We start from the raw sequence: 23,830 nt of genomic DNA, 5'->3' as shown, positions 1-23,830 counted from the left end.
GTCCATCAGTGCTAAATATTATAAACTTATCACTTTCCTCGGGCACTGTTCCCTTTGCATTCAAAAAAGCGGTTATTCATCCTCTCCTTAAAAGACCTAACCTCGATCCTGACCTCATGGTAAACTACCGACCGGTGTCTCACCTTCCCTTTATTTCGAAAATCCTCGAAAAAATTGTTGCAGAGCAGCTAAATGAACACTTAGCGTTTAACAATCTATGTGAAACCTTTCAATCCGGTTTCAGGGCAAATCACTCGACTGAGACAGCCCTCGCAAAATTGACTAATGATCTATTGCTAACGATGGACTCTGATGCGTCATCTATGTTGCTGCTCCTCGATCTTAGCGCTGCTTTCGATACCGTCGATCATAATATTTTATTAGAGCGTATCAAAACACGAATTGGTATGTCAGACTCAGCCCTCTCATGGTTTAACTCTTAACTTACTGATAGGATGCAGTGCGTCTCCCATAACAGTGTGACCTCGGACTACGTTAAGGTAACGTGTGGAGTTCCCCAGGGTTCGGTCCTTGGCCCTGTACTCTTCAGCATCTACATGCTGCCGCTGGGTGACGTCATACGCAAATACGGTATTAGCTTTCACTGTTATGCTGATGACACCCAACTCTACATGCCCCTAAAGCTGACCAACACGCCGGACTGTAGTCAGTTGGAAGCGTGTCTTAATGAAATTAAACAATGGATGTCCGCTAACTTTTTGCAACTTAATGCCAAAAAAACGGAAATGCTGATTATCGGTCCTGCTAGACACCGACCTCTATTTAATAATACAACTTTAACATTTGACAACCAAATAATAAAACAAGGTGACTCTGTAAAAAATCTGGGTATTATCTTCGACCCAACTCTCTCCTTTGAGTCACACATTAAAAGCGTTACTAAAACGGCCTTCTTTCATCTCCGTAATATCGCTAAAATTCGCTCCATTTTGTCCACTAAAGACGCCGAGATCATTATCCATGCGTTTGTTACGTCTCGCCTCGATTACTGTGACGTATTATTTTCGGGTCTCCCCATGTCTAGCATTAAAAGATTACAGCTGGTACAAAATGCGGCTGCTAGACTTTTGACAAGAACAAGAAAGTTAGATCATATTACGCCTGTACTGGCTCACCTGCACTGGCTTCCTGTGCACTTAAGATGTGACTTTAAGGTTTTACTACTTACGTATAAAATACTACACGGTCTAGCTCCAGCCTATCTTGCCGATTGTATTGTACCGTATGTCCGGCAAGAAATCTGCGTTCAAAAGACTCCGGCTTATTAGTGATTCCTAGAGCCCAAAAAAAGTCTGCGGGCTATAGAGCGTTTTCCGTTCGGGCTCCAGTACTCTGAAATGTCCTCCCGGTAACAGTTCGAGATGCTACCTCAGTAGAAGCATTTAAGTCTCACCTTAAAACTCATCTGTATACTCTAGCCTTTAAATAGACCTCCTTTTTAGACCAGTTGATCTGCCGCTTCTTTTCTTTCTCCTATGTCCCCTCCTCCCTTGTGGAGGGGGTCCGGTCCGATGACCATGGATGAAGTACTGGCTGTCCAGAGTCGAGACCCAGGATGGACCGCTCGTCGGGACCCAGGATGGACCGCTCGCCTGTATCGGTTGGGGACATCTCTACGCTGCTGATCCGCTTGAGATGGTTTTCTGTGGACGGGACTCTCGCTGCTGTCTTGGATTCGCTTGAACTGAACTCTCGCGGCTGTGTTGGAGCCACTATGGATTGAACTTTCACAGTATCATGTTAGACCCGCTCGACATCCATTGCTTTCGGTCCCCTAGAGAGGGGGGGTTGCCCACATCTGAGGTCCTCTCCAAGGTTTCTCATAGTCAGCATTGTCACTGGCGTCCCACTGGATGTGAATTCTCTCTGCTCACTGGGTGTGAGTTTTCCTTGCCCTTTTGTGGGTTCTTCCGAGGATGTTGTAGTCGTAATGATTTGTGCAGTCCTTTGAGACATTTGTGATTTGGGGCTATATAAATAAACATTGATTGATTGATTGATTGATCGAGTTCTGCACCTAAAGATGATGTCTGTAGGCACAGGCGTCGATCCCGTGGGTGCTCGGTAGAGTTGCGCGGATATGCAATTATATCATCCGCATCCGCATCACCAAAGTCTTCATCCACCCGCCGTTCACCCGAACCAACATTTTATCAGGACCGTAACTGCCCGCCAACCGCCCGCTGAAATACATCAGAGGTTGTCCGCCTTTACCACTCACAGAGCTATTCAAACCTGTTTCACAGAGTAATGATGATAATTGGAGCCGTTAACGTTCCCGCGACTATCCAATAGCGTTCATCCTGATTACAAGAACATGGGCGTGCTGTGAAGCCATTGCCTTAGACACCTTCAACAACATGTACAAACCGATTGTTGGTACGGCAACATGTTGTGTGCAGCTTCCGCTATTACACGTTCAAGATTGAAAGGCATATTGGGTGATACAGAGTACACTAATGGTTGTGATATAAACAACTTTAACACTAACTAATATGCGCCACGCTGTGAAGCCACACCCAACAAGATTGACAAACACATTTCGGGAGAACATCCTCACAGTAACACAACATAAACGCAACACAACAAATACCCGTAATCCTTTGTATCCGTGACAAATCCTGAATATATTTTACACCCCCGCACCCCCAACCCCGACCACCTTACCGACGCAATGGGGGGGTGGCGGGGTTTGCTGCTAGCGGGGTGTATAAAATAGTCAGGCTGTGTCATGAATACAAAGGATTATGGGTATTTGTTGTGTTGCGTTTATGTTGTGTTACTGTGAGGATGCTCTCCCGAAATGTGTTTGTGGTTTTTAATTGGTGTGGCTTCACAGCACGGCGCATATTACTAAGAGTGTTAAAATTGTTTATATCACAACCATTACTGTAGTCTGTGTCACCCAGTATTCCTTGCAGTCGTGTGCGTGTGTCTGCGGAAGCCACACACAACATGTTGGTGGACTAACAAGCAGATCGTACATGTTGTAGTAGGCGACAAAGCCAATGGCTTCATAGCACGCCCAAATACTTATTATCTGGGTGACTACCGACAGTCATTCAGGAGAATAATAGCGTCTCTTATTGTCTTCTTCGCTTTATGACACGGGTCTTAAATGGCACTTTGAATGGCAAAGGATACCGATCACAGAACCCTGCATATCAAATATTTCCGGATGGTTCAACCGCCACCCGCCCGAATCTAATTAAAATCTATTTTTTCGTCATGTCAACCGCCCGACCCGGATGAGACCGCAAACCGCGCATCTTTAGCGCTCGGGCCCCGAAGCACCCACGGGATCGGCAATTTTGAGTACCCACATGGGATCAATGGCAAATTTAAATCTTTAAATTCATTTTTGAACAAATCAATTTGTTGTATGGTCCGTTTCATACAATAAAAAAAGTCAAAAATCACATAATCTATAATTAACAAAGACTAACCAAGATTTCATTGTCCCCGATACTGAACTAATGACATGATCATCTTGGCTTTGAACAATTTGAACATGAGTGAATGAAGCATACTTGCCAACCTTGAGACCTCCGATTTCGGGAGGTGGGGGGTGGAGATGTGTGGTTAAGAGGGGACGAGTATAATTCACCAACTCAAGTATTTCATATATATTTCATATATATATATATATATATATATGTATGAAATACTTGACTTTCAATGAATTCTAGCTATATATATATTCATTTTATTATATATATAAATAAAAGAAATAGTTGAATTTCAGACGGCACCTATCAAATACACAGTAATAAAAACACAGTTGTCCTACTAACTGTACTGTGCTTGCTGGTTATTAAAAAAAAAAACAACACTTACCTTTCACTATTTGAGTAACCTTTGTTCTGCCATTTGCGTACTGGCGAGAGTCACTTGCCATCAGGTGCACAACACCACGTAAACCGTTGGCCAATCAAAAAACAACTCCATAACGCTATAGCCAACATTCACCAGGAGATGGCAACAGACAACATAGAATCACTCTATAACAGATGGCGTCGCCATGGGTGTAACTCCCTCGTTCTTTTGCTTCGCAGTTTTTTATTAAAAATCCGTAGATGTTGTAACGTGATTGGGCAGGCAAGCTGTTTATTTAACAGGAAAGCGGACGTGAAAACAGGCTGTCCCCATTCATGTCCTCATGGAGCTGGAAGGGGCGTGAGTTTCGGGAGATTTCCGGGAGAAAATTTCTTCCGGGAGGTTTTCGGGAGAGGCGCTGAATTTCGGAGTCTACCGGAAAAACCGGGAGGGTTGGCAAGTATGGAATGAAGTCACACTAAGGATGGCAGTATGAGCATTGCCAACACTGTCATAAATATGTGCCATATAGTGAAGCCACACTAAACAACAACGGAAAACACATTTTGGAAGAATATTTGCACCACAACACAAAATAAACACTACAGGGCAAATTCCCAGAATTCCCTGCAGCACCAAGTCTTCCAGGACACTACAATATAAAGAAACGCCATTGGTGGCTCTAGACCTAACATCCACTGTAATAATACCACGTACAATAGCGTATCTAGTCGATACTACTATGATTACATTGATATTTTTTAACATCACAAAAAAAATGTTTGGAATGTATATCATGTCTATCTGTGTTGGCCCTGCGATGAGGTGGCGACTTGTCAAGGGTGTACCCCGCCTTCCGTCCAAAAGCAGATGGGATAGGCTCCAGCACCCACCGCGACCCCGAAAGGAACAAACGGTAGAAAATGGATGGATGGATGTTTAAAAATTCAGGACACATGAGAACTTTGAACATGACCAATGTATGATCCTGTAGCTACTTGATATGGGATTTATTCCCACATTTGTGGTATCATCCAAAACTAATGTAGAGAAGAATGAGTACATAGACGCCAATGTAGGACTACAAAGCCGGAATCGCGCGAGGATCTTTGGCTAAATTTATACCATACAGTGAAGCTATCCGGTGATGTCACACTTGGGGAAAAAAGTCACAATATGGACAAATTCCAAACAGCTTATTCGGAGGAAATATAAAATAAGTAAGTAAGTACATTTTATCCATAAAACGCTTTTCACTGATAAAATCACAAAACATAGGTGAAGTAAAACAACAATTAAATTTAAAAAATACAAGGGCAACATCATAAAAAGGATAGAAAAAAGTTAAAAGGTGCATTAACAAAAAGCTTTACTAAAAAGAGATTTTTTTTAAATGTTTCTTTAAACAGAAAAAAAGGAAGGCAGTACTGTTTTATTAATATCTCAGCAATGCTTCCATGGTTTCTTTACACATTTTCAGGACTTATGCAGATCCCAAATACATAAAAACAAGTTTTTAACACAATTTGATGAACAAACATGAATATTTATGACTAACAGTTAAGCAAATAATAATGTATTTTTTCTGGGAACGGACAGTTGGGAGGTATAGAAACAACTGAAAACTGTAAAAGTTCCATTTTAGTGTAAAATAACTCCAATACTGTAGTTAGAAACGGCAAAAAGAAGATCCTTCGTTTAGAGCCGTTATCATTCAGAACCCGTCTCTTCAAGTCCTATCAGCGTTGCGTCACCCCGAGCGCTGGATCGGCCGCACTTTGACATCCTATCACAGTGATGTTTTCTTGCCGTGTAAAACAAGGTTAGTGCTGACAAATCAAGAGAAAACCAGAGCTGATTCAGCCCATTTCTCCACTTTTCACTTTCCATCTCCGTTTCATTTCTCCCCTCCTCTCAGGTACGATGACCGTCAGTCGTAATGTCGGCCAGCGTGGGGCCGGCTGCAGTAGAACAAAGTGCTGGAAGGTCTGTGTGATTACGCCCGCACCCCCACCCCCGCTGCGGCGCTGGGACTGCGAGGGAGAGTGGTGAGCTTTTAATACCACACACAATGGGGTACCTCCAGCCCAGACAGGCACCATATTTACACTGAGCCCAGGCTCTCCCTGTGCGTTATGACAGAGCAGGCAGAATGATCACCCCCTCACCTCGCAGCCAGGGATCCATAATTCATGAGGAAAGGTGGATGGGGTGCAAAGAGGGCATGCTTACGGAGGGAGGGGGACGCGGAGGGCACCGCCTGAGGAGTGTGTCCTGAGCCCTGTGTGTCTAAGTAATTAAATGGGATTAGGTATGCGCTGAACCCATTTTCAGAGAGATTGGCTGGCAATGCCATTATTATTGGAAAGGATCAGAGGGGCTTAAAGGCATTGGGGAGAAAGGTAACTGACGAGAGAGGTTTGAAGGGATTTATTCAAAGAAAAAAAATAAATCTCACTAATGTCACTGGCAGACGCCCTTTTAAGAGGTAGGCTGTGGCTGAGCTTCCGGTGACCGCAACTCTGCTCCGCCCGGAACGTTCCTTTCTAATTTGTGTGACAATGTCGGTGAGCACGGCACCTGATTTGCCAGAGGCTGCCCGCAGCAACTCATTTGAATAAGAACACATCCGAGTTATCAGGCGGTAGGAAGGACGCAGCCGCCACCTGGATGCTAATCCTGACACCGCTAACCAGGCAGGTCCAGTCTCAAATCCTGTATTGTAATCGGAACATCTTCTTCCTAATCTGAAAGCAGGCTAAAGCCTGGTAACCTGAGCTCCATACAAGGATGTAGGCTTGAAGGCATTGCAAACTCCTTCCAGATAGCAAAAAATAATGAACCAATCAGGATCGCCGGGCGGGATTTCGTAGATGTGACGTAGCGCCGGAGGGACTGTTTGATTCAAACATTAATGGCGGCACCGTTTTGATCGAATCTATCGAATATTCTTTTTTTTAAAGATGAACAGAGAACGGTTTTGAAGGCATTTATTGGTAGCAAGGATGTTTTGGCTCTTCTTCCGACCTGGTTTGGCTTTCCCAGCATCGCTCTCATCAACGTGACGGGTTGATATGGATCTGAGTGGTTGAAGTATCACGTCATTCAAGATAACGGACAAGTGGTTTATCTAATCACATACAATGATTTTTTTTTACAAGGCCCCGCCTTCTGAAATACATCTCCTATTGAGAAGTCCCAGATCCAGCAAACTACAAGGATCTGGCGAGAGTCAGGTTAAAAGCCTGGCCCAGCGAACCTAATCGGAGATGATTTCCTTTCGCCGTGGCAAGTTCTTGTTTGTGCCTGCCTTTTTCCACCCGGAAAGAACCCTTTGGCGACAGCAACCCTGGGAGAGATGCAGAAAGCACGTCCCCCGGGGAGAAAAGCTGCCTCGGGCCTCAGAAAGCCTATTTACAACAAGCTGTGCTTGTTACTTTCATCAAAATAGAGCACGGAGCTTTTTCCTCCCGCCTTGTTTTTGTGCTTTTGGCAGGAGGTTGTTATTGTAAAGCACTGACTCCATTGTGTTCAGCGGTGAGGTGAAGGTTTAGCCCAGAGAAGACATAGTCGGCCACAGAAGCTTTGTTCCGTGAGAGGTCAGTCTGGTTTATAGACTTTGAAGGAGGTAACTTGGGGAGGAGCAAGGCTGCTCCATTATGTGCTGTACTCCATCATCTTCAATTAAAGGATCGACGGTCTCTGGCGGGCACGTTTGTCATAATCTATTGGCGATGGCACATTGCAGATATTGAAGTAAAGGACAGAAAATCAATAAGGGGGACTGGTCTGCCAGGCCCAGAGGGAGATCTCCTTACCCCTGACTCCCACTCAACTCTTCCCCATCAAGCCTCTCCTTCTGCTACTGTGTTGGCCATCGCTTTGAATTTCGTCAAAGGCTTTTGATAAAAAAGGGAAGACATATAGCATGATGGTTTTGTTGTCCTCGTGCCTCCCAGTCAAATACGCCATCACATTTAGTCTGTGCGTCTGTCCGAGTTAGCACTTCACTGCATGCTGGTTTACAAAAGATCCTAATGCTCATTTTTGTCAACCTTCAGAAGCTTCGTCATTTACCGTTTCTTACCATGGTTATAGTATGCTGGAGTGTAGCTACACACTAAAAAATGCTGGGTTATTTTGATGAGTCATTTTTTTGAAGAGCAATCCATTTTGGGGGTCATAAGGGTGTTTAACTCAATTTTTGGGGGTTTTCAAAACTTGTAACACTTTTTTTTTTCTATGAGTAACAAACACGTTTTGGGTAAAAGGCTTTTTTTTTTTTATTAAATAGGTACTTTTTTCTTGAAGCAAATTTTATTAATAATGAATCCCATTAACATTATTTACAATCACACAACTTATGTACATGAAAATATTTGAGCATGCTGTATAGAACTACCAATGGTAACACTTTAGTATGGGGAACATATGAACCAATAATTGGTTTCTTATTAACATAGAGTTAGGGTTAGGGTTGGGGTTGGGGTCGCAATTGGGGTTGGGGTTGGGGTCGCAATTGGGGTTGGGGTTGGTGTCACGGAAGACACTTAGTTAATGGCTTACTGGTTGTATAATAAGGCCATGCAGAATAAGGCATTAATAGTCATTATTAAGTGTTTCTACTTAATAATGACTACTTAACAGTCAATATGTTACTAATTTGCATGTTAATAAGCAACTAATGAATGGTTCATATGTTCCCCATACAGAAGTGTTACCCTACTAATGTCATGATCGTCATGTTTGTTTAGTTTTTGACTCCCTCATTTCCCGTTTTTGAGCACCCCTGGGTTTGTGTTTTAGTTGCAATGACTGCCAAATGTTTTCACCTGCCTCTGATTAGTGTTCGGGACGCTCACCTGCTTCCTGGGCACTAATCAGAGAGCTATTTATTCCCTGCTTGTCGCCACACTCAGCCTGGCGTTCTTATTTACTTCTACTCAACAGTGACGACGGCTACTAATTTGATTCCTGAGCTAAGCTTCGCCTTTTTGATTGCCTGTTTACATTCTAAGCTTTTCTTGTTTGCTATTCTGTTAGCTTCCCGTGCTATCGGCACACTGTTGCTCTTTTGTCTGTATCCCGCATGATTTATGGACAATATATTATTTCCTTAACTGCACCTTGCCTCCGGAGTCCCATCTGCTTCCTGGCAGAACAATCCACACAGTAAAATGCGACCCCCGCTGTGACAACTATGACCATACATGGCAATTTTTGTAAAAAAATATCACTCATTTCTTGTTTTTGATTATACCTTGAAGGAATCAAAATGATTTTGATCAGTAGTTGGGAAGGAGATCGGTAGGTTGGTGGTTCAAACCCCGGCCGAGTCATGCCAAAGACTATTAAAAAATGGGACCCATTGCCTCCCTGCTTGGCACTCAGCATCAAGGGTTGGAATTGGTGGTTAAATCACCATAAATGATTCCCGGGCGCGGCACCGCTGCTGCCCACTGCTCCTCTCACTTCCCAGGTGGTGATCAAGGGGATGGGTCAAATGCAGAGGACAAATTTCACCACACCTAGTGTGTGTGTGACAGTCATTGGTACTTTAACTTTCACTTTATTTTTAACCAACTATTGGGTAAAGCAGCGCTAAATTGAACAACCCAATAGTTGGGTTTGGAATAACCCAATATTGTAGTGAGCATAACTCAGCTATTGTCTGAAATAAATTCAACCCAATAGTTGGGTTAAAAATCAACCAACATTGAGTTAGCATAACTAAACTTTTGGGTTAATAATTTAACCTAATGGTTTGGTTGTTAATAACTCAACATTAAGTTATTATAACTCCACGTTTTGGTTAAAACCGCGTTATTTTTTTACCTAACATTTTTTAGTGTGTAGGGATGGGTACCGACCATCAGCTAGGAAGTAATTTACCAACGTTTCTTATTGAGGTTTTTGGACACCAGGAATATTCAACTCAATTGTTTTGGGGCCAACTTTCAAGAGAGCTCAGCATTATTCTTATTTTTTTATATTACGTAGAACCAGCAGTTCTAGAACCTACAGAAAACATTCGATTTTGGTCTATTTATTGCCTCTGTGTAAAATTCAAGGCCCGCAAATTAGATATCTGTGGCCCCCGGGGTGATATTTCATTAGTATTAGAACCAGCCCGCAGGCCACAGCCGCCTGCTGCTGTTTTGCAACCACCAATACTCCATCAGTGTTGGAGCTTGGAATTTTTCAAAAATGGGGTCCCTCAGTAAATTTTTGGTTTTGAAAACAAATGATAAATGTATGCATTATCCTGTTATATCTCACATTCTTTATTGTGTTTTGGAAAAAGGTTGTCATAAACGTATGTAAATGTATTCAGTTGTAAACATTCATTCACTTTCTTTTATCCTTCAATGGATCTAAACTATACCGCTGACAGTATTTTTTTTCAATATTTTTTTTGTAATATTTTCAGAATGTGTTTGTTCTATTTTTGGCCAAAATAAGAAAAATTAAATAATTTGAAGTTGTCTTTATTTTTTAGTTTTAATGCCATGATTTCACTAGTTCGGCCCGCGTGTGCACAGATTTTCCTCTATGCGGCCCCTGAGCTAAAATTAGTTTGACACCCCTGATTTATTGTGTTTGAGTTACAGGAGTGCTCTGCTGTTTCAACCTTCTGCAAAAATGTGAGGCAAAGATAATTTATATGACAGCATTCTTGTGTTTTTGAGTAGCTCAAATGATAAAAAAAACAAAAAACCTAAAACTAAAACGGAACCTTGAGAAACACCACTAGTATAACTAAATAGGTAGATAAATAACTACTGACTGCATCTGAAGTAAACAAGCAGCAGCAACACCTTCGTTATATAAATCACATTAAAAAAAGAAATTGTTACTGCCAAAAAGCAGAAGACTTAAAAGGGTGCCTTGAGGAACGCCTCAGTTATGTAAATCACAAGTTTGTGTTCTATATTCAGTGTTCTATGTTTGCTCGCAAGGTTAAAATGTCAATGCAAGGATCTGCCAATGTGTTTACTGGGGTCCAAGTTCCTTTGTACAACAGGAGGACTCTAGTGTTTTAGAAATGTGCTGCTGTTTGTCTCACATGTTTTAAACTGAACTTCGAAGGCCAGAATGGTGTTCCCTGGGTGCCAGTTTAATAGCCTTTTTGTAAACAGTAGTGTAATTAGGGATGCATACCGAATTTGGTACTTCAATAGGAAGTACCAAAGTCTGTCGGTAATATCTTGTACCGATTCAGGTAAAATCAAATGGTGCCGTATTTCAACACCTTTGTTGCATGTGATGTCAAGTGCGGTGGTAGACTTGGGGCCGGCTCAAATACTTGGTTGGGGTGAAGCAGTCAAGTATTCAGAGCGGAGTCAGAGCCAGACTTTCTGTCGGTCAAGGGTCCCCAAACATTTTGACCCGGCGGCCGCATTGAGTTAAAACAAAAAAAATAAAATAAAATAAAAAAAAATTGAGTTAAACATTTTTGAAAAAAGGCGCCGAGCTATATATATATATATATATATATATATATATATATATATATATATATATATATATATATATATATATATATATATATATATATATATATATATATAATGTTTAACATTTTTGAAAAAAGAGGCCGATATATATATATATATATATGATACTGATAATATATATATATATATATATATTTATACATATATATAAAATGTATTACTATTAAAATTATTATTATCATCACCATCCCAGCTATTAGTAGAAAACAATAACAAAATGTGTTACAATGGCTTACACTTGCCGTGCATCTCATTAATTTGACAAACATTTATTTCATATTTTTCCATTAATCTCTCCGTTGGAGTCTATTTTGTTGTCATGTATTAATTTATTTTAATGTTGTCTTTTATCACTGCATAAGTATTCAATGATATTTTTACAAATTTCTACACATTTTTCTTTATTAGAAAATGCTAAAATGTAAACATCACAAACAATCAATTATTGCTGAGACATGGGCTGTGTCTCATATCCAAATTTTTGCCAGGATACTGAGTACACTGTATGTACTTAGATCAAATTTTTTTATTATTTTTTTTACTCAGGATGTAGTTTGGGGACCACTGCTGTAGGTAATGTATGGACCTATTATTGTAGCAAAACAATTTGCAAATGTGTATCTCAATCCGTGTGTGTGTGTGTGTGTGTGTGTGTGTGTGTGTGTGTGTGTGTGTGTGTGTGTGTGTGTGTGTGTGTGAGCGTGTGTGTGTGCGTTTGTCAAAGTGACATATGGGGACATTTTTATGAAATTTCACCTTACATATGAGGACCTGTTGAAATATGGGGACATTTTCCATGTCCCCATATTTCCCGCAATGCTATCGTGTTCTAGACCCTCCCAGCATGTTCCCAGACCAAAAATCTCTAAAGTCTTCATTTGTCAAATTTTCAGAAAAAGTGTGTGAAAGTGTGTTTAATTTTTTTGGTCACCTTCGATTTTGCCCCTAGTGGCCATCTTTGCTATTATGACACACACACACACACACTTGTCCTCATATGTCATATGTCCTCATATGTCATGTGGGTCAGAAACTCACACACTCCGACATTTTGAAAAACATCTAACCATTACAGCAATAAACATACTCTTGAATTCTGAATCAAATAACAACACATTTTCAACTGATCTGATGATCTCATCCTTTTTAGTGTTAGTTTTATCTATTAATTTGGTTTATCTGGAGAGGATTTGGGCTAGACAATTAGTAATAAAGGGATTATGGTGATGATTTAATTTGTTTGATTCAGTATTTTACTGTATTGGACTTTTTGCTATTCTGTTGACTAAAATACAATGCCGCACAATAATTGCTTTAAATGTGCCTGAAATGTAGGTTTTTGCATAAAAAAAAACAACCTTCAACCTTGATTGAGACAAAGGCAATAATTCAAATGCAATTCAAACTACACACAGTATTTAATATTTTCAAATGGTTACAATAGCACATTATTTGGGTATTTTTATCTTTGGGGCAAATTTAGGATTAATATGGGGATTGTTTTTGGAGGTATTCACTTTACATGGTGTTCAAGATGGTTACTTCCGCCCACTCTGAAGAGTCTCGGCGTCTGATTGGTCCAATTTTCAGTTAGGCGCCGCCTGATTGGCCGCTGGACGATGTCTGCTCCTAACAGAGGCCTAAATCACTAGTTAACTATTTTCATCATGGAAGTTATACAGCTCACGTATCACACTTAATATTGAATATATATAAAAAGGGTTTTCCAAAAGGACCATTTATAATCGAAATACAAAACTTCACACACGATTTTGAGCACAACAGAGCGCTCAGTGAACAGCACTTCCGGGACCTGCATCACCAGAGGGGGACATCTATCTTGGCCACAAACCATCTTTGACAGTCTTCGGCAGCATGGTTGAATCAGGTGAGCATAAAATGGAGTTTAACGTAATTAAATAGACCAATGTTTTTTAACATAGGAAAATAGTTCATTGTAAACAACAGTTAAATGTTTGTTGTTCTTAATTGCAATCAGATTTGATTTTATGAGGTCAAATTAAGCATTTCAGTTCTGGGCCAAGGCCAAGGCATTTAAATTTTTTTTTTTAAAGTTGCATGGAAGATTATAAGTAGCAGTGATTGTCACACACACACTAGGTGTGGTGAAATTATTCTCTGCATTTGACCCATCACCCTTGATCACTATGCTAGTAAACCTTTTCTTAATTTTAAACAAGACAGACTAGAGTTCTTCAAATTGTTTATACTTTTTCTCAAATACAAATATGTCAAGCTGATAAGCACTGTGGAGTTGGCATGTTACTGATATTGTTACATTAGTTCTTTGTTTGAGAAGCTTCATGTCTGCACTGATCGTAAATTTAACAGTTTTTGAAGGGTTTGGTTCTTTGTTTTATTTCTGTGTCACTGAGTTTTTTCATTTTTATGTGTGGATTTGTTAGGCGCATCAACACATGATATAGACATCGTGCCCAAAAGAAGAGCGAGACGTAATCCTGAGGCTGAAGCTACCGAGTTTATTTGATCTGGATGTGACAAGTCTTGTTTTAAGGCCCAGTGGATCAATGATTGGAAAGGTATGTCTTGTTATGTATCATATCAATGGTAACTGTATCAACATCTCATTTGGATCATTTCCTTACTGTCTAATAGAGGTTGTATTATATGGCTTTAATTAGAAGTGTTTGGAATAACAGCGTTCCACGTCCCAAGAGCTAGCTTCTGTAGCCGAGGATCGGACCGCCAAGTGCCCTGCCTTCGGCTGCCGCCCAGCTCACAATGCACCCGACCTCTATGGCCCCTCGGAGTCTTGTTCACGAGTGGGGGAAGAGTGGATCGTGAGATCGACAGGCGGATCGGTGCGGCGTCTTCAGTAATGCGGACGTTGTATCGATCCGTTGTGGTGAAGAAGGAGCTGAGCCGGAAGGCAAAGCTCTCAATTTACCGGTCGATCTACGTTCCCATCCTCACCTATGGTCATGAGCTTTGGGTCATGACCGGAAGGATAAGATCACGGGTACAAGCGGCCCAAATGAGTTTCCTCCACCGGGTAGGGGTGCTCTCCCTTAGAGATAGGGTGAGAAGCTCTGCCATCCGGGAGGAACTCAAAGTAAAGCCGCTGCTCCTCCACATGGAGAGGAGCCAGATGAGGTGGTTCGGGCATCTGGTCAGGATGCCACCCGAACGCCTCCCTAGGGAGGTGTTTAGGGCACGTCCAACCGGTAGGAGGCCACGGGGAAGACCCAGGACACGTTGGGAAAACTATGTCTCCCGGCTGGCCTGGGAACGCCTCGGGATCCCCCGGGAAGAGCTAGACGAAGTGGCTGGGGAGAGGGAAGTCTGGGCTTCCCTGCTTAGGCTGCTGCCACCGCGACCCCACCTCGGAAAAGCGGAAGATGATGGATGGATGGATGGATGGTATAACAGCGGTATATGAAAACGATGTTACTAATGCTGTTACTTTTACCGGTAACGAGTAAGCTAATAACTTTTATGTACGCTACAACGCTGTTACGATGCGTTTTATGTAATGTGGCATGCTACTTTTGATGTGATTGTATGTCAACAAGACAGCGTTAGAAGCACTAAAGGGTTAGTGCAGGTAATATCTTTTTACTAATGAAAGCAACCCCCGGAAGTAATTACGAACACGATATCAAATAGAAAGAGGCCTCATCCACACACAAACAAAAACATTCAACAGAACTATCTTAACTGCCACTGCTAAGCTAAAAAATACAGCTGAACTATTCTGCTATGTCTGGGCGCTGAAGTCCCACGTCACTTGGCAAAAGGCACAGCTTTTTAAAGGCACACACACACTCTGCTCTCATGAAATGTCTCTCAACTGCATATGCTAGATATTTAAAACTTTTCTTTTTCAAGTAACACATTAATTACAAACCCCGTTTCCATATGAGTTGGGAAATTGTGTTAGATGTAAATCCAAACGGAATAATTTTTTTTACAAATAATAATTAACTTAGAATTTCATGGCTGCAATACGTGCCAAAGTAGTTGGGAAAGGGCATGTTCACCACTGTGTTACATCACCTTTTCTTTCAACAACACTCAATAACCGTTTGGGAACTGAGGAAACTAATTGTTGAAGCTTGGAAGGTGGAATTCTTTCCCATTCTTGTTTTATGTAGAGCTTCAGTCTCCTCTGTCGTATTTTACGCTTCATAATGCACCACACATTTTTGATAGGACTGCAGGCCGGCCAGGAAAGTACCTGCACTCTTTTTTTATGAAGCTGAACACGTGCTGAATGTGGCTTGGCATTGTCTTGCTGAAATAAGCAGGGGCGTACATGAAAAAGTCGGCGCTTAAATGGCAGCAAATGTTGTTCCAAACAGATGGGTAACTTACAGATGTGTAAGTTACCCATGCCTTGGGCACTAATGCACCCCCATACCATCACAGATGCTGGCTTTTGAACTTTGCGTCGATAACATTCTGGATGGTTCGCTTCCCCTTTGGTCCGGATGAAACGGTGTCCAATATTTCCAAAAATAATTTGAAATGTGGGCTCGTCAGACCACAGAACACCTTTCGACTTTGCATCAGCCCATCTTAGATGATCTTGGGCCCAGAGAAGCCGGCGGCGTTTCTGGATGTTGATAATTGACTTTCGCTTTGCATAATAGAGCTTTAACTTGCACTTACAGATGTAGCAACACACTGTATTTAGTGACAGTGGTTTTCTGAAGTGTTCCTGAACTCATGTGGTGATATCCTTTAGAGATTGATGTCGGTTTTTGATACAGTGCCGTCTGAGGGATCGAAGGTCACAGTTATTCAATGTTGGTTTCCAGACATGCCGCTTACGTGGAGTGATTTCTCCGGATTCTCTGAACCTTTTGATGATATCATGGAGCGTAGATGTTGAAATCCCTAAATTTCTTGCAATTGCACTTTGAGAAAGGTTGTTCTTAAACTGTTTGACTATTTGCTCACGCAGTTGTGGACAAAGGGGTGTACCTCGCCCCATCCTTTCCTGTGAAAGACTGAGCATTTTTTGGGAAGCTGTTTTTATACCCAATCATGGCACCCACCTGTTCCAAATTAGCCTTCACACCTGTGGGATGTCCCAAATAAGTGTTTGATGAGCATTTCTTAACTTTATCAGTATTTATTGCCACCTTTCCCAACTTGTTTGTTGCATGTTGCTGGCATCAATTTCTAAAGTTAATGATTATTTGCACCAAAAAAATGTTTATCAGTTTGAACATCAAATATCAATCAATCAATCAATGTTTACTTATATAGCCCTAAATCACTAGTGTCTCAAAGGGCTGCACAAACCACTACGACATCCTCGGTAGGCCCACATAAGGGCAAGGAAAACTCACACCCAGTGGGACGTCGGTGACAATGATGACTATGAGAACCTTAGAGAGGAGGAAAGCAATGGATGTCGAGCGGGTCTAACATGATACTGTGAAAGTTCAATCCACAATGGATCCAACACAGTCGCAAGAGTCCAGTCCAAAGCGGATCCAACACAGCAGCGAGAGTCCCGTTCACAGCGGAGCCAGCAGGAAACCATCCCAAGCGGAGGCGGATCAGCATCGCAGAGATGTCCCCAGCCGATACACAGGCAAACATATGTTGTCTTTGTAGCATATTCAACTGAATATGGGTTGAAAATGATTTGCAAATCATTGTATTCTGTTTATATTTACATCTAACACAATTTCCCAACTCATATGGAAACGGGGTTTGTACTTAATTTAATAATTATTTACATTTATGAAAGAGTAATTCTGTTTGTAATATAATTTTTAGTCAAGTAACGACTATTATTATTGCTTTTTAAAACAGATATTCCAAACATTGTTAATTGATAAACTGTTTTATCAGGATATGGTGTATTTGCTCTTGCATCAATTGAAAAAGGTTCTTTTGTGGTCGAGTACCGAGGGAAGTTCATCTCAAGACATGAGCGGGACAAGAGACAGAAACCCTCTATAAATATCTTTACTATTTATCTGGCATTATATGCTCATAATGTTAACAACAAAAAGTGCTGATAATGTTATAATTAATAAGTTCTAACATTATTTTTATGTGTTTTGTTGCAGACACCAACTGTTGATGTTCTATCTCAACATTCTCCAGACTCATGTGACCGATAAACCGACTTCATCCCTCCAACAGGTTATTACTTGACTATTTTACTATCCATCCATCAATCCATTTTCTACTACCTGTCCCTTTTTTGGGTTGGCGGGGTGTGCTTGAGCCTATCTGAGCTGCATTCGGGCGGAAGGCGGAGTACACCCTGGACAAGTCGCCACCTCATTACACGGCCAACACAAATAGACAACATTTACACTCACATTCACACACTAGGGCCAATTTAGTGTTGCCAATCAACCTATCCCCAGGTGCATGTCTTTGGAGGTAAGATGAAGCCGGAGTACCCGGAGGGAACCCACGCAGTCACGGGGAGAACATGCAAACTCCACACAGAAAGATCACGAGCCCAGGATTTAACTCAGGACTACTCAGGACCTTCGATTTGTGACGCACATGCACTTACCCCTGTTCCACCGTGCTGCCCTATATCTGCTAAAAACTTGACACAACCTATACTTCAAAAGACATTTAATCCTTTTAACCTCTCACAGATCAGTTTATATGACAACATTTTTTAAGCGTACATCCATGTTAGTCTGTGGAATTTACAACTCATGTTTAGCAAAACAGGAGATGTTACAGGTCAGCAACATGAATTCAATATGTGATCACTTGTCATGTACTCATATTGTTTGAACTAAAAAAGACTTCAGTGTGTTTCATATAAGGTCCTCATATTTTTCTGAACCACATTAGTGTGTGTTACAATGTTTAATTCAAAGCTTTGAAATGAGTGTTTCAATCCAAGTCCTCATATTTTCTGAACCACATTTTAGTGAATGTTACATTCTTAAATAATAGTCTAAGAGCTAAAACGCTATAATAATCTTTACTGTTTATGTAGAATTATATGCTCAGAATATTATCAACCAAAAGTGGTTGTTAATGTTATAATTAATTAGTTCTGACATTATATTTTTGTGTTTTGTTGCAGACACCAACTGTTGGGGTTCTATCTCAACATTCTCCAGATTCAGATGTGAGCGATAAACCGACTTCATCCCTCCAACAGGTTATTACAAGTCTATTTTTACTATATCTGCTCTAAATGTGACCCAACCTATATTTTGAAAGACATTTATTAATTTTAATCTCTCACAGATCGTTTATATGACAACATTTTCGTAAGAGTACATCCATGTTAGTCAGTAAGGAGTTTGGAACTCATGTTTAGCAAAACAGGAGATGTTACAAGTCAACAACATACATTCTACATGTGACCCCTCGTCATGTCCTTATATTGTTTGAACCAAGAAAGACTTAGGTGTGTTTCATATAAGGTCCTCATATTTTCTAAACCAGATTAGTGTGTGTTACAATGTTAATGTCCAAGCTTTAAAATGTGTGTCTCAATTCAGGTCCTCATATTTTCTGAACCAGATTTTAGTGTGTTTTATATTCTTAATTAATTGTCTAAGAGCTAAAACGCTATAATAATCTTTACTGTTTATGTAGAATTATATGCTCAGAATATTATCAACCAAAAGTGGTTGTTAATGTTATAATTAATTAGTTCTGACATTATATTTTTGTGTTTTGTTGCAGACACCAACTGTTGGGGTTCTATCTCAACATTCTCCAGATTCAGATGTGAGCGATAAACCGACTTCATCCCTCCAACAGGTTATTACAAGTCTATTTTTACTATATCTGCTCTAAATGTGACCCAACCTATATTTTGAAAGACATTTATTAATTTTAATCTCTCACAGATCGTTTATATGACAACATTTTCGTAAGAGTACATCCATGTTAGTCAGTAAGGAGTTTGGAACTCATGTTTAGCAAAACAGGAGATGTTACAAGTCAACAACATACATTCTACATGTGACCCCTCGTCATGTCCTTATATTGTTTGAACCAAGAAAGACTTAGGTGTGTTTCATATAAGGTCCTCATATTTTCTAAACCAGATTAGTGTGTGTTACAATGTTAATGTCCAAGCTTTAAAATGTGTGTCTCAATTCAGGTCCTCATATTTTCTGAACCAGATTTTAGTGTGTTTTATATTCTTAATTAATTGTCTAAGAGCTGAAACTCTGTAATAATCTTTACTATTTATCTGGCATTGTATGCTCAGAGTTTTATCCACAAAAAGTGCTGATAATGTTATAATTAATTAGTTCTGACATTATATTTTTGTGTTTTGTTGCAGAAACCAACTGTTGAGGTTCCATCTCAACATTCTCCAGATTCAGATGTGAGCCATTAACTGACTTCATCCCTCCAACAGGTTATTACATGTCTATTTTTACTATATCTGCTCTAAATTTGACCCAACCTATATTTTGAAAGACATTTATTTATTTTAATCTCTCACAGATCAGTTTATATGACAACTTTTTCGCAAGGGTACATCCATGTTAGTCAGTAGAAAGTTTAGAACTCATGTTTAGCAAAACAGGAGATGTTACAAGTCAACAACATACATTCTACATGTGAGCACTCGTCATGTCCTTATATTGTTTGAAGCAAGAAAGACTTAGGTGTGTTTCATATAAGGTCCTCATATTTTCTGAACCAGAAAATGTGTGTTACAATGTTAATGTCCAAGCTTTAAAATGTGTGTCTCAATTCAGGTCCTCATATTTTCTGAACCAGATTTTTGTGTGTGTTACATTCTTAATGAATTGTCTAAGAGCTGAAACTCTGTAATAATCTTTACCCTTTATCTGGCATTGTATGCTCAGATTTTTATCAACAAAAAGTGGTGAGAATGTTATAATTAATTAGTTATGACATTATATTTTTGTGTTTTGTTGCAGAAACCAACTGTTGAGGTTCTATCTCAACATTCTCTAGATTCAGATGACAGCCATAAACCGACTTCATCCCTCCAACAGGTTATTACATGTCTATTTTTACTATATCTGCTCTAAATTTGACCCAACCTATATTTTGAAAGACATTTATTAATTTTAATCTCTCACAGATCAGTTTATATGACAACATTTTCGTAAGGGTACATCCATGTTAGTCAGTAGGGAGTTTGGAACTCATGTTTAGCAAAACAGGAGATGTTACAAGTCAACAACATAAATTCTACATGTGAGCACTCGTCATGTCCTCATATTGTTTGAACCAAGAAAGTGTGTTTCATATAGGGTCCTCATATTTTCTGAACCAGATTAGTGTGTGTTAAAATGTTAATGTCAAAGCTTTAAAATGAGTGTTTCAATTCAGAAAATGCAGTGCCTCTTGTTTACAGCCGGTTTTTGCAGCGCTGTTTTCATTGATCAAAGTATTTTTTCCGTGGTCGTGTTTTTGGTACATAACTTGTAAATAGTGCGCAAATAATAGGCTATATTTATATAAATACATTCAAACCCCGTTTCCATATGAGTTGGGAAATTGTGTTAGATGTACATATAAACAGGATACAATGATTTGCAAATAATTTTCAACCCCAATTCTGTTGAATATGCTACAAAGACAACATATTTGATGTTAAAACTGCTAAACATTTTTTTTGCAAAGAATTTAGGGATTTTACCATCTACGGTCCGTAAAATTATCAAAAGGTTCAGAGGATCTGGAGAAATCACTGCACGTAAGCGATGTACTGCATTAAAAACCGACATCAGTGTGTAAAAGATATCACCACATGGGCTCAGAAATACTTCAGAAAACCACTGTCAGTTACTACAGTTGGTCGCTACATCTGTAAATGCAAGTTAAAACTCTACTATGCAAAGCAAATGCCATTTATCAACAAGACAGAGGAACGCCGCGGGCTTCGCTGGGCCCGAGCTCATCTAGGATGGACTGATGCAAAGTGGAAAAGTGTTCTGTGGTCTGACGAGTCCACATTTCAAATTATATATGGAAATTGTGGACGTGGTGTTCTCCGGAACAAAGAGGAAAATAACCATCCGGCGCAAAGTTCAAAAGCCAGCATGTGTGATGGTATGGGGGTGTATTAGTGCCCAAAGCATGGGTAACTTACACATCTGAGAAGGCACCATTAATGCTGAATGGTCCATACAGGTTTTGGAGCAACATATGTTGTCATCCAAGCAACATTATCATGGGCGCCCCTGCTTATTTCAGCAAAACAATGCCAAGCCACGTGTTACAACAGCGTGTCTTCGTAGTAAAAGAGTGCGGGTACTTTCCTGGCCCGCCTGCAGTCCAGACATGTCTCCCATCGAAAATGTGTAGCGCATTATGAAGCGTAAAACACGACAACTTAAGCTTTACATCAAGCAAGAATGGTAAAGAATTCCACTTTCAAAGCTTCAACAATTAGTTTCCTCAGTTCCCAAACGTTTATTGAGTGTTGTTAAAAGAAAATGTGATGTAACACAGTGGTGAACATGCCCTTTCCCAACTACTTTGGCACGTATTGCAGCCATGAAATTCAAAGTTAATTATTATTTGCAAAAAAAAAAAAGTTTGAGTTTGAACATCAAATATGTTGTCTTTGTAATGCTTTCAATTGAATATGGGTTGAAAAGGATTTGCAAATCATTGTATTCAGTTTATATTTACATCTAACACAATTTCCCAACTTTTATGGAAACCCGGGTTTGTATATATATTAATGCTGGGCAATGATTAACATTTTTAATCGAAGTTAATCGCACTATTTCTCTTATTAATCGCGATTAACTGCATTGTATACGCAAAGCCCAATAATGAATTCAAAAGTAGTGTGTAGTGCACCTTTATTGGAATATTCTCCCACATGAAAAAAAGCGCCAAAACATTTGTTGTGCAAACACAATTTAAATCAGTCCTTGTTAAACAGTAGCAGTTAAATAGCAAATTTTATGAAAATCAACTCAAAAAAGGTAAATACAAACATTTAAGCTTATTGCCACTGCCAGGGTATTTAAGTTATCTTGTTTGTTATGGAAAATAAATATAATCTACATACAAATCTCTGAGCCACAATCATAACATCTGAACAGGCAATTTCTGAGGTAACAGCAGAAACATTTTTTTTTTTATCAGGGATCTTATGTTTAAAAAACTTATATTATAGGTAGTGCGCTGTTTTAGGGAATTTTTGATCAAATTATCCGTAGTAGCAATATTAATAATGTTGTGTTTATTCTGCGTAGTGGACTTAAAATAATTATGACCATATCTGTTTGCTTGGTGCTTTGATAAACTGAACGCATATACATGGTACTATATTGTAATGTTATGAGCCAGGGGAAAAAAGAACTACCCTACCCAGCATGCAACAGGAGTGAGGAGCATGTATAGGTTGTGTCGCCATGACGGCATCTTGTATGTTGTGATATGCAGGCTCTGAAAGCAAATGTTAAGAACTCAGCCAACACTCCTCGTCTGCATTATTGATAAATAGACAGACAACACATATACTCCGCTGCTTCACAAAGCACAATATGTTAAATGTTTACTTTTACAGTTTTCTAATTCTTCCCTTCAGATTGACAGCAGGACAAATCGCTGGAAGTAGGTATGTCTCAAGCTTCTTCCACTTGGTCCACTCCAAAGCGGGGTAAATAAATAATCCACATCATTTACTAGAATATTATATTACGTTTTGCACCTTTTCACTGTGTTATAGTCATTTTTCCTTCAGTAAGAAAATGTATTTTGTCTCCTTTATGACAGCTGCAAAGGGGAAGAAGTGGAAGCAGTTGAATGACACATGTTGCATTTTGTAACTGGCAACAAAGTACCAGGTAAAAAAGATTGTGAAGCCTGCCTCCATAAAGAACTAGTAGCTCTACAGGACAGAGATTGGCTTGCCATCAAGTACTACATCCATAACAGAATTATATTAAAAAAAGGGGAAAAAAATGTTTTCCCACATCTTCTGTGGTAGTTTGAGTATGTTACCAGCAATTAAAAAAGCAAAATAAACAGCAAGCGTTTTGTATTTATTCCAGATAATTCTTAGCGACAAAATCCACAAAAACAATTCAGTTACACTTAGTCGACAATTACATTTATACCCATGTTTCTTTTAAACTCTTCTTGGTTTTAGATTACAGTAGCATGGGATTGGGATTTTTTAAAATGACAACACATCAACTAAACCAACTCAGGTGGTTTTGTTAAGTCTCTGATGTCATTAGCCTCATATGTCACATGAACCTGAAATCTTTAACACTCTGTGACGTCATGGTCATCATATGTCACATAAACTTGAAATCTTAAACACTCTGTGACGTCATGGTCGTCATATGTCACATGAACCTGAAATCTTAAACACTCTGTGATGTCATGGTCATCATATGTCACATGAACCTGAAATCTTAAACACTCTGTGATGTCATGGTCATCATATGTCACATGAACCTGAAATCTTAAACACTCTGTGATGTCATGGTCATCATGTCACATGAACCTGAAATCTTAAACACTCT

The 23,830-nt window shown here is 39.8% G+C and overlaps 1 long non-coding RNA gene across 1 annotated transcript; it reads left to right on the top strand.

The window, feature by feature from the left end:
- The first annotated feature begins 12,032 nt into the window (after positions 1 to 12,032).
- On the top strand, positions 12,033 to 23,324 carry LOC133556520 (uncharacterized). The gene is made up of 8 exons (XR_009807534.1): positions 12,033 to 13,915; positions 17,426 to 17,501; positions 18,418 to 18,495; positions 19,029 to 19,106; positions 19,639 to 19,716; positions 20,249 to 20,326; positions 22,885 to 22,956; positions 23,073 to 23,324. It is a non-coding gene; the product is annotated as an uncharacterized LOC133556520 (long non-coding RNA).
- The last annotated feature ends 506 nt before the right edge of the window (positions 23,325 to 23,830 follow it).

Source organism: Nerophis ophidion, linkage group LG07 (genome assembly GCF_033978795.1).
Source record: "Nerophis ophidion isolate RoL-2023_Sa linkage group LG07, RoL_Noph_v1.0, whole genome shotgun sequence".
Lineage (NCBI taxonomy): Eukaryota > Metazoa > Chordata > Actinopteri > Syngnathiformes > Syngnathidae > Nerophis > Nerophis ophidion.
Note: the sequence above shows the minus strand (reverse complement) of the source record. Positions and strands in the feature narration are given on the sequence as shown.